The sequence below is a fragment of the Chrysemys picta genome, chromosome 25 (assembly GCF_011386835.1).
Source record: "Chrysemys picta bellii isolate R12L10 chromosome 25, ASM1138683v2, whole genome shotgun sequence".
Classification (NCBI taxonomy): Eukaryota; Metazoa; Chordata; order Testudines; family Emydidae; genus Chrysemys; species Chrysemys picta.
Genome location: NC_088815.1, coordinates 3,568,360 through 3,581,051, shown reverse-complemented (window position 1 = coordinate 3,581,051; position 12,692 = coordinate 3,568,360). Strand labels below are relative to the sequence as shown.

At 51.0% G+C, this 12,692-nt stretch overlaps 1 long non-coding RNA gene across 1 annotated transcript; it reads left to right on the top strand.

The window, feature by feature from the left end:
* Positions 1–4,217: 4,217 nt before the first annotated feature.
* On the top strand, positions 4,218–9,522 carry LOC135977440 (uncharacterized). The gene is made up of 2 exons (XR_010594936.1): positions 4,218–4,368; positions 6,555–9,522. It is a non-coding gene; the product is annotated as an uncharacterized LOC135977440 (long non-coding RNA).
* The last annotated feature ends 3,170 nt before the right edge of the window (positions 9,523–12,692 follow it).

Sequence of the window (12,692 nt, the reverse complement as noted above, 5' to 3'; positions counted from 1 at the left end):
CTTTATTTTGGCTGCAAAATTGGAGATCAGGACAAGAGATGGGCCCCACACATATGCTGCAACACTTGTGCAACAAATCTTCGCCAGTGGTTGAACAGGAAAAGGAAATCTATGCCTTTTGCAGTGCCAATGATTTGGAGAGAGCCAACAGATCATACCAGCAATTGTTACTTCTGCATGGTGCCTCCAGTTGGGAAAGGTATGTCAAAGAAGAAAAAGTGGACTGTGCATTATCCAAACATTCCATCAGCTATATGCCCAGTACCCCACGGAGAAGGACTGCCGGTTCCTGATGCACCAGAATCATTCTCACTTGAGTCAGACGAGGAAGAGGAAGAGGATGAAACTTCTGGTCCTGAAACATCAATGTCACAGGACCCACATTTTCTCCCATCCTCCTCCTCTGAACCACACCTCATAACACAAGGTGAACTGAATGACCTTGTCAGGGATTTAGAACTACCCAAGAGTAAGGCAGAGCTGTTGGGCTCCAGACTACAGCAGTGGAATCTCCTGGCAGGTGACGTTAGGGTTTCCATGTTCCGTGACCGTCAAAAGGATCTTGTCCCATTCTTCTTCATGGAAGGTGATCTTGTAGCCTGCAACAACATCGATGGTGTGATGGCAGCCCTCAACATCGTTCACAATCCAGATGAGTGGAGACTGTTCATTGATTCATCGAAGACGAGTCTTAAAGCTGTTTTACTGCATAATGGCAATGTTTTGCCATCAATTCCAGTTGGTCATGCAGTCCATATGAAGGAAACCTATGACAACATGAAACAACTTTTGAGGTGCATAAACTATGACCAACATCAGTGGCAGCTTTGTGGCGATTTGAAGGTTGTTGCTCTCTTGCTTGGTCTGCAGACTGGATACACAAAGTACTGCTGTTTTCTCTGCGAATGGGATAGTCGTGCAAGAGATTCCCACTACATCAAGAAAGATTGGCCACTCCGACAGTCATTGGAGCCTGGGAGGAAAAGTGTTCAGCATCCACCACTTGTTGAATCAAGGAAGATTTTGTTACCACCCTTACACATCAAGCTGGGTCTGATGAAGAACTTTGTCAAGGCCATTGACAAAACACAAGCAGCTTTCAAGTACCTCCGTGGAAAATTTCCAAGGTTAAGTGAAGCTAAGATAGAAACAACAAGGCAGACAACTACAGGTTGTTGGTGGAAAACCTCCTCAAGGCATACAAAAGCCTTCTCAAAAATTGTAGACCAGTGTTACAGTAGGGGCCCATCACGCACACAAGCACATAGGTAATATCTGCAGCTCTGTGTTGGACTTTCCATGGTCGCTTGAATAATATTCTATGCAGTTGGGTTGAGTTTATATTAGTGATAATAATGTAATCAATATGAGTGTAATATGTTGTTATTACTGTAACTTTTTCCTGACTTTTGTGCATTACAATTCATAATGTTCCCATAAGATTTTTTTGGATTTCATCTGTGGGGTGCTTGTTTCCATAAGGCCAAAGGCAATGGAGGAGACTGTGGGGGAGGGGCGTGGTCGCAACCATGGGAAATTTCAGCCCTAATGGAGATTCTTCAGCCGAATGCTGGGGCATGTGAAAGCAGATGAGTATAATGGAAATCTGAGCATGGCTTTAACTGTAGCTTTCCTTAGCACATCTCTCCAGCTAGCATTTAGTTATGTACTTCAGTGGCAATAATATAAAAGACGTCTTTCCAAAGCTCAGGGTGCCTGAACACTTAATTATGTGTGACTTGATTACAGCAACCCCCCCCCAGCACCATTGAAATAGTGATTCCAAGAGGAACTCTGCCGATCAGTTGTATTTGACGGCCACGTGGGATCGCGTTGCTGGGGAATGGATGTCAGGACTCTGGCTCTTATTGTGTGACCTTGGGCAAGTCACTTCGCCTTTGCATGTCTCCGTGTACCAGGCTGGGAATGGAAAGTCAGAGAATGTACCTGTCTCAGAGGTTGGTTAGGCGGCATCGCTACTGACCTGTGTAGCTGAGGGACACTAAAGAAGTACAAAACATTATTATTTTTACAACACAAGCTATATTTCTTGGCCTTTACATCCTGGAGTTCACTGTCAGGCTTTTTCAGTACACTCCAGTTATATTTCATATGCAATCCTGATCTCAGTTACGTCAGTTACGTCCGGACTGACACCGGTGTCAATGAGAACAGAGTCTATGAGTAGCTTTTCAGCATCATGACAATGGTTACTAGGAACTAGATGGTGCTATTTAGTAATTTAGCGAGAGAGAGAGAGATGAACACAAAGACTATCCCAATCCAAACCATCCCAAACCCTGCGGTGATTTGGACCTGAATTATAAGAGGAATGGGAAACTGGCTTCGATGCCCCTTCTTAAGCACACCTGGAAATGGTTAGGAACCTGATTCAGCCGTCATTACTTCGGCCTGTCCTACACCCAGTGGTATAACTGTTTCGGTTAGAGGTATGACTGTTTACTGATATAGTTATACTGGTACAACCCTTGGCGTGGAGGCAGTTGTATTGGTATAAAGGTGCCGTATCCTTGTATATTTTATTCCTCTTCCCAGATGTGAACCGTGGTGTAAGCATATTTATACCAGTATCACTGTTCTCCATTAGGGATTTGTAACACTTTAGCTACACCAGCTTAGTGAAAGCTGTACAACTTTGTGTGTAGCCAGAACCATTACAAATCCAGACTGGAAATCAGGCATATGTATTTTAACAATCAGGGTAATTAACCATTGGAACAACTTACCAAGGACTGTGGTAGATTCGCCATCACTGGCAATTTCTAAATCAAGGTTGGCTGTTCTCCTAAAAGTTGTGGTCTAGTTTAAGCAGAAATTCTTTCTGGGATGTTGTCTGGCCGGGGTGATCGAGGAGGTCAGGCTAGATAATCACAATGGTCTCTGCTCAATCACAGGCAAAGCTCCCCTTGACTTGCCAAGGAGAACTTTAGGAACATAGGAATGTCTCGACGGTGGCCCGCACCATCTGCTTCAGAGGAAGATGCAAGTGCCCTGCAGCGATGGGGTAGCCTGTCCCCAGGGACAGTTCCCTCCTGACCCCCCTAGTTAGAGGTCAGTTTATGCCCTGAAGCAGGCGGGTTTCTAGCATTTACAAAGCTCTTATTTACTTTTTGGCTATATACTGTTATGACTCTGGTTATGCTCATTCACCGGAGAAATGTCTAATCCCTTTTCTGAACCCTGCCAAGCTCCTGGCTTCAGTGAGCTTTTGTGGCAGTGAGTTCCACAGGCCTACTGTGCATTGTGTGAAAAAAGAATGTCCTGTTTTCAGTCTGGACTTTGCCACCTTTTGATGTCCTTGAACGTCCCTTTGTTCTTGCATTACGAGGCAGGCTGAATGGTTCTGTGTGCATGAGGACTATAAGGTCAGGTCTCTGCAGGAAAATTAAGTATGTTACTTAAAGCATTGCCTTCCACAATAGCCATGAAATCATTCTGATGGGTGACTGTCCATTTGTCCAGGTGAGGTGCCTTGACAATTTTCCAATTAAGCCATTTTCAATTAAAAATGGGGTTTTCAACCAAAGAAAATTTTTTGCAGAAAACTAAACAAAACTTGTCCTGGCAAACGTCTACAGAAAAAGCCACTTTTGATTGAAACCCCCAAACTTTCATCCAAACCCCAAAAGCTTTTCGATCAAAACCTGAAAAGTCAAAATTTTCTGTGGAAACAGCCCTGGCCACGCCCACCCCAATATTCGGACCTGCTCTAATAGGTGGGCTGGTGGGGGATGCTGGGAAGTTGTACGGAATGTGGTCTAGTGCTTTGAGCAGGGGCCTATGCGTCAGGAAACCTGGTCTCAATCCCCAGCTCTGCCATTCATTTACTTGGGCAAGTCACTTAGGCCCAGCCCCTCAAAGGTGTTTAAGTGCCTCACTAGAGCCAAGTGTGAGCGCTGGCACAAGTGTGGGCGTGCCGGAGTGTGAATTCCGTGAGCAGGAGCATGTGTGTGAGTGTGCACATCAGAGGGCATGCTGCGTACGTGTGAGTGTGTGTATTGGCATGTATGCGAGCATTGTGCACCAGCGTGCACAGGTATGAGAATGCAGCTTGCGCAGCCGAGTGCCTGACTGTGATAAACCCAGCTCTGAAGCCCATCATCTCCTCCGCTCGTATCCGCTGCACGTTTAGGGAGACCAAGCTTGCCTCAGACCCAGCAGGGGGTCACCCGAGTTAACCGTGCTTGGCAGTCAGCGCCGAGCTAATTTTAGGTGCCACGGCACGATGGCAGCTGCGAATCTGGGAGGCCCGTCCAGCTGCCCCCTGCCGCTCCGTGTTAGGGATTTGCCTTTTCCTGACAATGGCTGCGCGCTCAGAGCCTTACCAGCTAACTCCTGAAGGTGCTGGTGAGTGTGGCCGGGAGGGAGGGGATGTAGCTGACAAATGATTATAATTGCCTTTTAGGCGCAGATAGCAAATTGATTTGCTTCCTAGTCTGAGGCTCATAATCACTTCATCACTTTAAAATATTAATGCTATACTTCTTTGCTAGTTTCCCAATTACCCTAATTGAAGGCAAATTGGTTAAGAAGGTGCAATGCAGGGTATCAAGAGGTTTAGTTCACTCAAATGACAGTTTTAAACCTCGCTAATCCTATTAGAAGCTAAAGCTGCTAACGCTTAGAGACGCTGCGTCAGCTTACCGGGGAGGGGACGGGTGGGAGGCGGGGGGCTGCCAGGGCTAGGGGAAGGCCAGGAGGTGTGGGGGCACTCACGTGGTCAGCTCTGAGAGGGATTTATCACTTTTTTAGTTCATTAAGAGGACTGGAGCAGGCGGGGGAGCCAGGCAGGAGTGACCCAAAAGACTCCTGGGGAGGCGGGCCAGGTGGCGACATGGGAGGGGGGAGCGGGGCGATTAGCCAGGGAGACCTGGAGGACGGTTCTGACCCGAATCACACACACGCTCACAACTGTGCCTAGAGTGGGAGCCTGCAAACTTGTCCCTGGCTATGCGGGCCCCTCCCAGGCTTGCGGGGGGCTGGGGGAGATAAGGGAGGGGCGAGGGGAGGAGGTAGCTATTTGTGATGAGAACACCGGGTGCTGAGGGGGTCCCTGACCACAGAGGGACAGTGCTGGGCATTGCTGAACTGGATACTTCCCCTCCCTGTGTTCTGTGCTTCCGGGGGGCTGAGCCCCTGCGCATCTCCCCATGCTCCAGGGTGAGGCGAGAGAGGCCAGTGAGCCAGAGGGCCCGCTCCCCCTTTCGGTGCAGGGCCTCAGGGGTGGCAGTGAGCCCAGAGCCCCATGTTGTGGATGCCCAGCAGCCCGGCAGCGTTTCCCCAGCCAGGGGGGCAGAGGCAGGTGTGGGGAGCGTATCTCCTTCCCCTCCCCTCCCCGAACTCCCCTCTGTGCTCAGCAGCCTGCGAGCAGAGCCACAAGACCCATCTGAGGAGCTGACCCGACTCTCGCAGTCTCAGGGATGGAGGGAAGCCGCTGACACCCAGGCGGCCTCTGAGCGGAGCGCTCCACGTGTCCTCCCCTTAGCGTGAATGGCCACACCTCATGCACCAGCCTACTGCAGAGCAAACCCTGGGGCCTCTGCACCATGTGATGCTGGAGAGCACTAGGAAGCCCCTCAGGCCTGGCCGTGAACAAGGAGCTGGCTGGGATAGAGGGGGGATGGGAGATGGCGGTAGGGCAGCCATGCCCAAACTTTCCAAAGCCCCTGTTCTAATCTGGGTTAATATCACAATCCCCATCCCCGGCCGCCTGGCTCACCGCCATTGACTGATCACAAGCTGGTGTCACCCTGCCCAGAGAGTCCCCCTGAGCTCCTTGGCCGGGCAATGGGCAGACAGCCCGGACCGCGATTAGGGATCATGGCACAGAATCGGTGCCATGGTTATACAGAGGGAGAGCGCCCTCCCGGCCATGCCAGCCCCTCCCCCCTTCCCCTCAACAGGGCTGAGCACCCACATCAGCTCTGAATGGCTTCCCCAGAAGCAGCTGCACATTACGGCCTTCGCTCAGCCTAGCAGGTCCCAATATGCCTGGAGGAGAGGCAGGGCGGCCCAACCTCTCCGCACAGGGCACTGGCACTAGTGTGCGTCGGTGCCGGTGCTGCTGGCCGTTAATGGAGTATTGCCCCCTCCCCTGCCCTGCCGCCAGCCAGTCCCACTGGAGCGCCACACACGTGGGAATCGCAGATGTGCTTTCCTCCGGGCGGGCGGGCTGCAAGGCTTCATTCACTGCCGCGTGGTAGTGGTGAGCTTTGAGCTCTTCAGACAAAACAGGCCAGGGAAAGGCTAATCATTAATAATGACATTGATTAATAATAATTGCAATATATTAGTTACATTAGTCATTATTATTGAGTCAGTAACAATAATACTAATCCCCAGATTTTATCCCTAGGGGGCTGTCCATCAATTATGTAACATTTTGAGGGTGATTTTCAAGTTCCACCTCTTGTAACACTGAAACAAACGTGCAGCGTTAAGCCCCGCCCCCAGGCATGATGTAATTCATAGACAGCCCCTAGCTGTCAGAGGGCTCCACACAGGAGGTCGGTATCATTAGCTCTACTTTACAGATGGGAAAACTGATTCATCTCTGAACGCGTTACTCTGGTGCTGGTGCTGACCTCCCTCGATTGCGCTATCTGGAAATGCTGTGGGGAGGCCTGGCGGGGTGCGACCTGCCAGTCCCTAGGCCAGTGTCGATGAGCAGCTGGCATGCCGCAAGCAAAACCCACGCATGCCTCAATGGGGAGCCCTGACTGTGCAAGGACTGCAAGACCACCCCCACCCAGCGTGTGCAAAGCTGACGTTTACGATGAAGGATGTTACAATGCTCTAGCGCCAGTTTCATCATGTTTGGCGCACTGGCCTCAAAGGCCAGCGTTTTGCAGCAGCCGTTTCAGTGCAAATACTGACCTTCGCCAAAACGAAATTTCAGAGTCTCAGATTTCCAACGTCACGTGTTGCTATTTTCTGCCTCAGAAGCAGGGCCCTTTCCTTGGAAGAGACGGGGAGGAATTGACCCAGTTTCACTCAAGCTGGTCCATTTTTTTCCTCCACTGGAAAATGCTGCAGCTCCTCCACAAAAACAGGACCATGGTGTGACTGCAAAAAAGCCGCCTCCGATTTGTAGGTTTTTGAATCTGGTGGTGCATATTCCCCGTGCCTGAGCCTGACACACACTTAAACCCACTAGTGCACTGCCCCCGGCACGGCTGGCAGGGAGCATGGCGCAGTGCTGGGTGAGAGATGGGCTGCACTCGATGTGCAGGGTCTGTAGCATTCACGCAAGTGGGGTAGGTGGGCGAACTGGTTCCTCGGCCCCCTGGGTCACACACACGGGCATTTGTTACATTTTAATATAAGGCCAGATCTCTGCTCAGTCGCTGTTTCAATAGTTCTTTCCTTCCTGTCCCCCCAAATCAGCCATGAGTGTGTCAGTCTGGCCCTTTGGGAGAGTTCACTGACAAGGCAGGGACTGGGGGATGGTCTCCAAGGCTGGGGACCCCCCTCACCCATGCCTGGGCTATTTTGCCCTGGGAGCAACCAGGTAACCCCCAAGGCCATGTCCCAGGAGCTGTCTGGAGCTGGCCGGGCTCGCAAGGCACCTTCTCCCCAGCCCTTAGTCCCAGGCAGCTCCATTTTCCTCAGTACCAGGAGGGAGGGGAGGAGGTCGTGGCCTTTCAGAGAAGTATTGGCTTACCATTCCTTACCACCAGCTCCAGCAAGCTCTGGGCCAGCTGCCCCACGATGCTGTGCTCACCCCTGCTAGGCCCACCCTCAGCCCTGCTATATGAATCTGGGCTTGGCATCTTTCCTTCTTCCCCAAAAGGACCAGGGTGATGCACACCTGGGGTGCCCCGGGGGCCTCTGCTCAGGCAGGCTCCCAGCAGCAGGTGCTGGGCTCCCAGCACCTCCCCCACGACTACCCAGGGCTGCCTGGGATGGCAGCAGTTGCAGAGGTGCTGCCCGAATCACTCTAGAGAGGGAAGGCACAAAGGGCAGCCCAGCCCGGCCCAGTGTGGCAGACAGCAGCTTGGGACAGGCCTGGCATGGCAAGTGTGCTGTGTGCTTGGAGCTGAGTGGGTGTTATTCCTGTGGGGGCAGCAGATATCCTGAGAGGGGTCTCTGTAACTTACCTGAACTGCTGTGTGCTGCTAAACAGCTGGTGTGTTCCACCCCAGAGGTGGCTGCCTTTTAGTTGTGGCTGGTCTGCGTGAGATCCTGCAAGGTGCTCAGCACCCACTGAAGCTAATGGGAATTGAGTGCAGCAGATATCCCGAGAAGGACCTCTGTGACTTACCTGAACCAAGTGTCTCCCCATCCCATTACTGTGATCTGTGGTACCTGGGCTATGTATTCTCATAATAGTCTGTCCTAGGTGCTGACAAGGCCCCTTCCAGTAGAGAAGGATCATGAGCCTCATTTTACAGTAGGGGAAACTGAGGCACAGAGCAGGGATGTGACTTGACTAAAGCCACTCAGCAACCCTCTGACATGGTTAGGAAGAGAACCAAAACTCTCCGACTCCCATTCTGTCTTTAGTTGCTAGATCACATTCCTAAGTTCTTGGGCTACCAAATATCTCTGATGGCTACCAAAAGTACGGAGGAACACCAGGAGCCAAGCTGGCGGCTACCGGAAGAGGGCAAGAAAATGTCCCTGCAGAAAAAAAGGCTCTCAGTTAGTTACTGAGATTAAACATGCCAAGAGTACATTACCCAAAGGGAGGGAGAGCAGCCTAGGGCTAGTGTTGGGACGTGGGGTTCAGGACTCGGATACGAGTCTCACCCCAGCTCTGCCACTGTCTGCCCGTGGGCCCTGGTTAAGTCACTTCACCCTGTGACGCTTGGACACTGCACATGTTTGCCAAGAAAAGCTCACCACTGTGGTTCCAGGAGCACCCGCGATGCCGTAGGTGCTTTGCAAACACAAACGGAGGCAGAGTCCTTGGCCCAAACAGTCTCCTTTGAAACTCCGGCTCTTACAGAGCACATGGGTTAACATTCAGGCAGGACAATGCACAGCCACACGCAGCCCAGTGCAGGGGCTGCAATCAAAGGGCTTGATTTCCTTTATAAACCTATAACCCAATATTCTCCAGCCATGGCCCCAAGCCCCACAGCAACGTTTGGGGCCATTACTAGACAATACTGCCGTGCATTTTGCAAGGGTTCAGCTAGCTTAGTGCTCTGGGGACAGGAGATTCAGGCAGATTAGACCTCACTGAAATAGGCAGGTATTAGTGATCTTAGCAGCCTTCAACCTTCCATGGCTATTTGTCTGCTCGGCACTATTTAAGCCTATGGTACCTGTGGAATATACGTAATAAGGGAATGTCCTCAAGGAGGTAATCTTAGAGTTGAAAAATAGAGCGAATATAATCTTGATTTTTTTTTGCCTCCCAAAGACAGGAGCTTTTTAACCATGTAGCTGGTGAGAGGAGTTCGAATGGGGCTAGGAGGGGATGACTAGCCCTTCCCTTTCAACAGCAGCAAGCTTATTTTTAATAAAACTGAATAATAAAAATAACATATTGGGGCCTTTGAGTCTGAAGTCATTTGCAAAGAGCGGTCCCAATCCTGTAAGGCAGCCATGCGCATTCCCATCCATTGCAGTACGTGCTCACTACCTTGCAGGCATAATAATAACTAATGGAGATCTCCCATCTCTTAGAACTGGATGGGACCTTGAAAGATCATCGAGTCCAGCCCCCTGCCTTCACTAGCAGGACCAAGTACTGATTTTTGCCCCAGATCCCCAAGTGGCCCCCTCAAAGATTGAGCTCACAACCCTGGGTTTAGCAGGCCAATGCTCAAACCACTGAGCTATCCCTCCCCCTGTGGCATCTAGATAGATCAGCCACAGCTGAAATACAGCCACCTCTGGGGTAGACGGCACCACAGTCCACAGCAGTGCTGCACAAATAGTTGAGGTCAGGAGGGGAAGAAGAATCCTGGATCCGTGCGAAGCTGCAGCGGGGACTGAAGGCTGAATGTAACGTACTTGGGTTGGATTTTAGCCAGGACACCAGGGTTAACATGTCAGCTCTGGGAAAAAATACCTTGATCTGTGTTATGGCTACAAACAGTTCGGATCTGGATTTTATTGAATGAAAACGTGCCCGTTTACACCCGACACACTCCAGGGCCAGATCCTCAGCTGGTGGAAATTGATGCATGAACCTGGCTGTCCATAAACCCATAGTCATTCCTGTATCTCCTCCCCTAGTGAAGGGCCTCTCCATACCCATTTACCTGAGCTCTGGCAGGGCAGGTAAAGTGGAAGTGGAAGCGGAACCAGTCTGGGCGGGAGTGTCAGTTTTGGAGAACCAAACCCAGCCTCCCAATAAGCCCCGTACTGCCTGAAAAGGTTCCGTGTATTGTGCAGCGATGAGACAGGTCCGTGGCAGAGTGAGCTTCCGTTCTTAGCAACTAGGCCTCTGTGACCCTAGTTGGCAGTTGGCAAACGGCCCACCGTCATGTAACAGCAACACCTCTCAGGCCTGACAAACTCACTACACCTAACACATGGCTGCCATGGGATTTATCTACACAGAATGTTGTGTAAGGTCTCAAATAAAAGACCTTAGATTCTACTGGTCGTCATAAGCATTGTGAGGTGTATGAACAGGTGTCATGCAAGACGTCGTCCGTATGTATTACAAATCTGTTTCCCCAGACAAAGGAACGTTGGTTGACTGGGCAGCCTAGAGCTCTGATGCAAAGTAAGCCTAGGGTAAGGCAAACGCACTGGGAGTTTATTTGCATCTGAAGACAACAGGAAAAGCAAACTAACAAGAGGATGAGACGAGCAACATAGCAACCAGCGCTCCAGAGAGCAAACAGCAGGCTACATTTCGAAGGTTTACTAGACTAGAAGAAGGAGGCAAACAGGCATTTTTGGTATCCGGCACTGAAGAAGCAAAAAGGCCAGCGTTTTTCACACCCATAAAAGCTGGATCCTGGCCCTGGGGGATGGTGACACAGAGAGGTTGCTTTAAGTGAGAAGCTTATCTTAGACAAAGAGTTTAGCCTGATAAAGTTATGTTTAGTCTCTCAGCTGTTTCCTCTCTCCTTACTCAGTAACACTTAAATCTCTATCTTTGTTAACAAACTTCTCCTTGTGTAGTTCTCAATACAGTCTGTAATATGAGTCACTGAACCAAACAGACTGGTGCACCATGTCTCTGGAGATAGCGGACTTGGGCATTTCTGGGCACATCCAGGGAACACCCTCATCCAGGGGGCTCAGGAGCTGGCAAGCACCAAGTGCTACCTGCAAGGCAAAGTAAAGCCTGGCAGACCTTTGGAGGAGATTGGCCGGGTGGCAACTGACTGTGAGTGTCAGGGAACTGGTACACACTTCAACTCCCTAGCAAGTCTCTTTGCTAAGGCAGAGGGGTAAAGAGGTGACCCATAGTTCTGGGTGCCCTGAGACAGTGTCACAGCCTCAACCAAGATGTGGGTCCCTCAGTGCTGAGGGCTGTACAAACACAGAATCAGAAACCTCCCTGCTCCCAAGATCTGACAAGCTAAATAGACAGCAGGTGGGAGGAGAAACAGAAGAGACTGACTCAAGGTTACCTGCAGAACCAGATGCATAACTCAGGGTTCCTGAGTCCCACACCAGGGCCCTACCCACTGCACCACACTGCCTCTGGCTAGCAGTGAAAGTGACAATTTATGCATATTTTTACATGAGAAAAATAAAAAGAGGCACATGGGTATTGCAAAAATAAAATACCCCGATTTCCCCTAGTTCCAGGTCCTGTGAGGCTTTGACTATGGATTGGATACAAATGCCCCTTGGGTCCTGCACTCTGTGTGCTTCCAAAGCCTCGCTGTCAAAGGCTGGTGAGGTCTGACCAGATATGGATCGATAGCTAGAGGGGTAGGTAGCTAGATAGCCAGGTACTCTCTGGAGACAGAGAGAGGAGAATTCAAAAGCTATCTCAGTGCTTAGACCCCCTCGGACCCTGGCCGTGCTCAGTGAAAGATGCACCCCTCCCCCAGCCAGCACCTTCACAGGCTGTTTGATGCCAAACAACGATTTCACATATTGCTGTTCAAAATCCTGCAACCTCCCTCTCTCCAGCAGGGGGCGCACACAGACCCCTTCAATCTCAGTGTCAATTAGGGAACAGAAAAAGGGGCGTAAGTGTCATGGTAGGAATTCCCAGCCCAGCTCTCGCTGTGCCCCCTCGGTCCGCAGCCACAGGGTGTCCAGAACAGGCTGAAATCCTGCGTATGGGACGGAGCCAAGCCCAACGTATACAGGATGGCAGAGAGCTCGAGCTGAGCTACGCCGACCCCGGCGCTCTAGTGTCACGCCAGCAGTGTCAGGACGTGCAGTGGGAAAGCCCCAGCCTTGTCTGGGATAATTTGCCGCCAAAGCCCAGATTTCAGCCAGTCCCTAGACACTAGATCAGTTCAATGCAGCCTCATGCACAGCGAGGGTCTGGGGCCCTGCGCCAGCTGTCAGCAGGGTCGTGTCTGTGGCCGAGGGAGGAGAGGAGGCAGCGTGGGGTTATTCTAGTCCATGTCTTAGCTGGCGCCCAGCACAATGGGATCCGAATGTCTAAAATATCAAGGTTCTGAATGTTCCCATCCCAGATGCCATCTGAACCTACCTTGGCTGGCATAGGCCGCCCCCGTCTCACCCATTGGCCCACGGAGGCCAAGCAAGTGGGCTCTCTGTTTGGATTCATT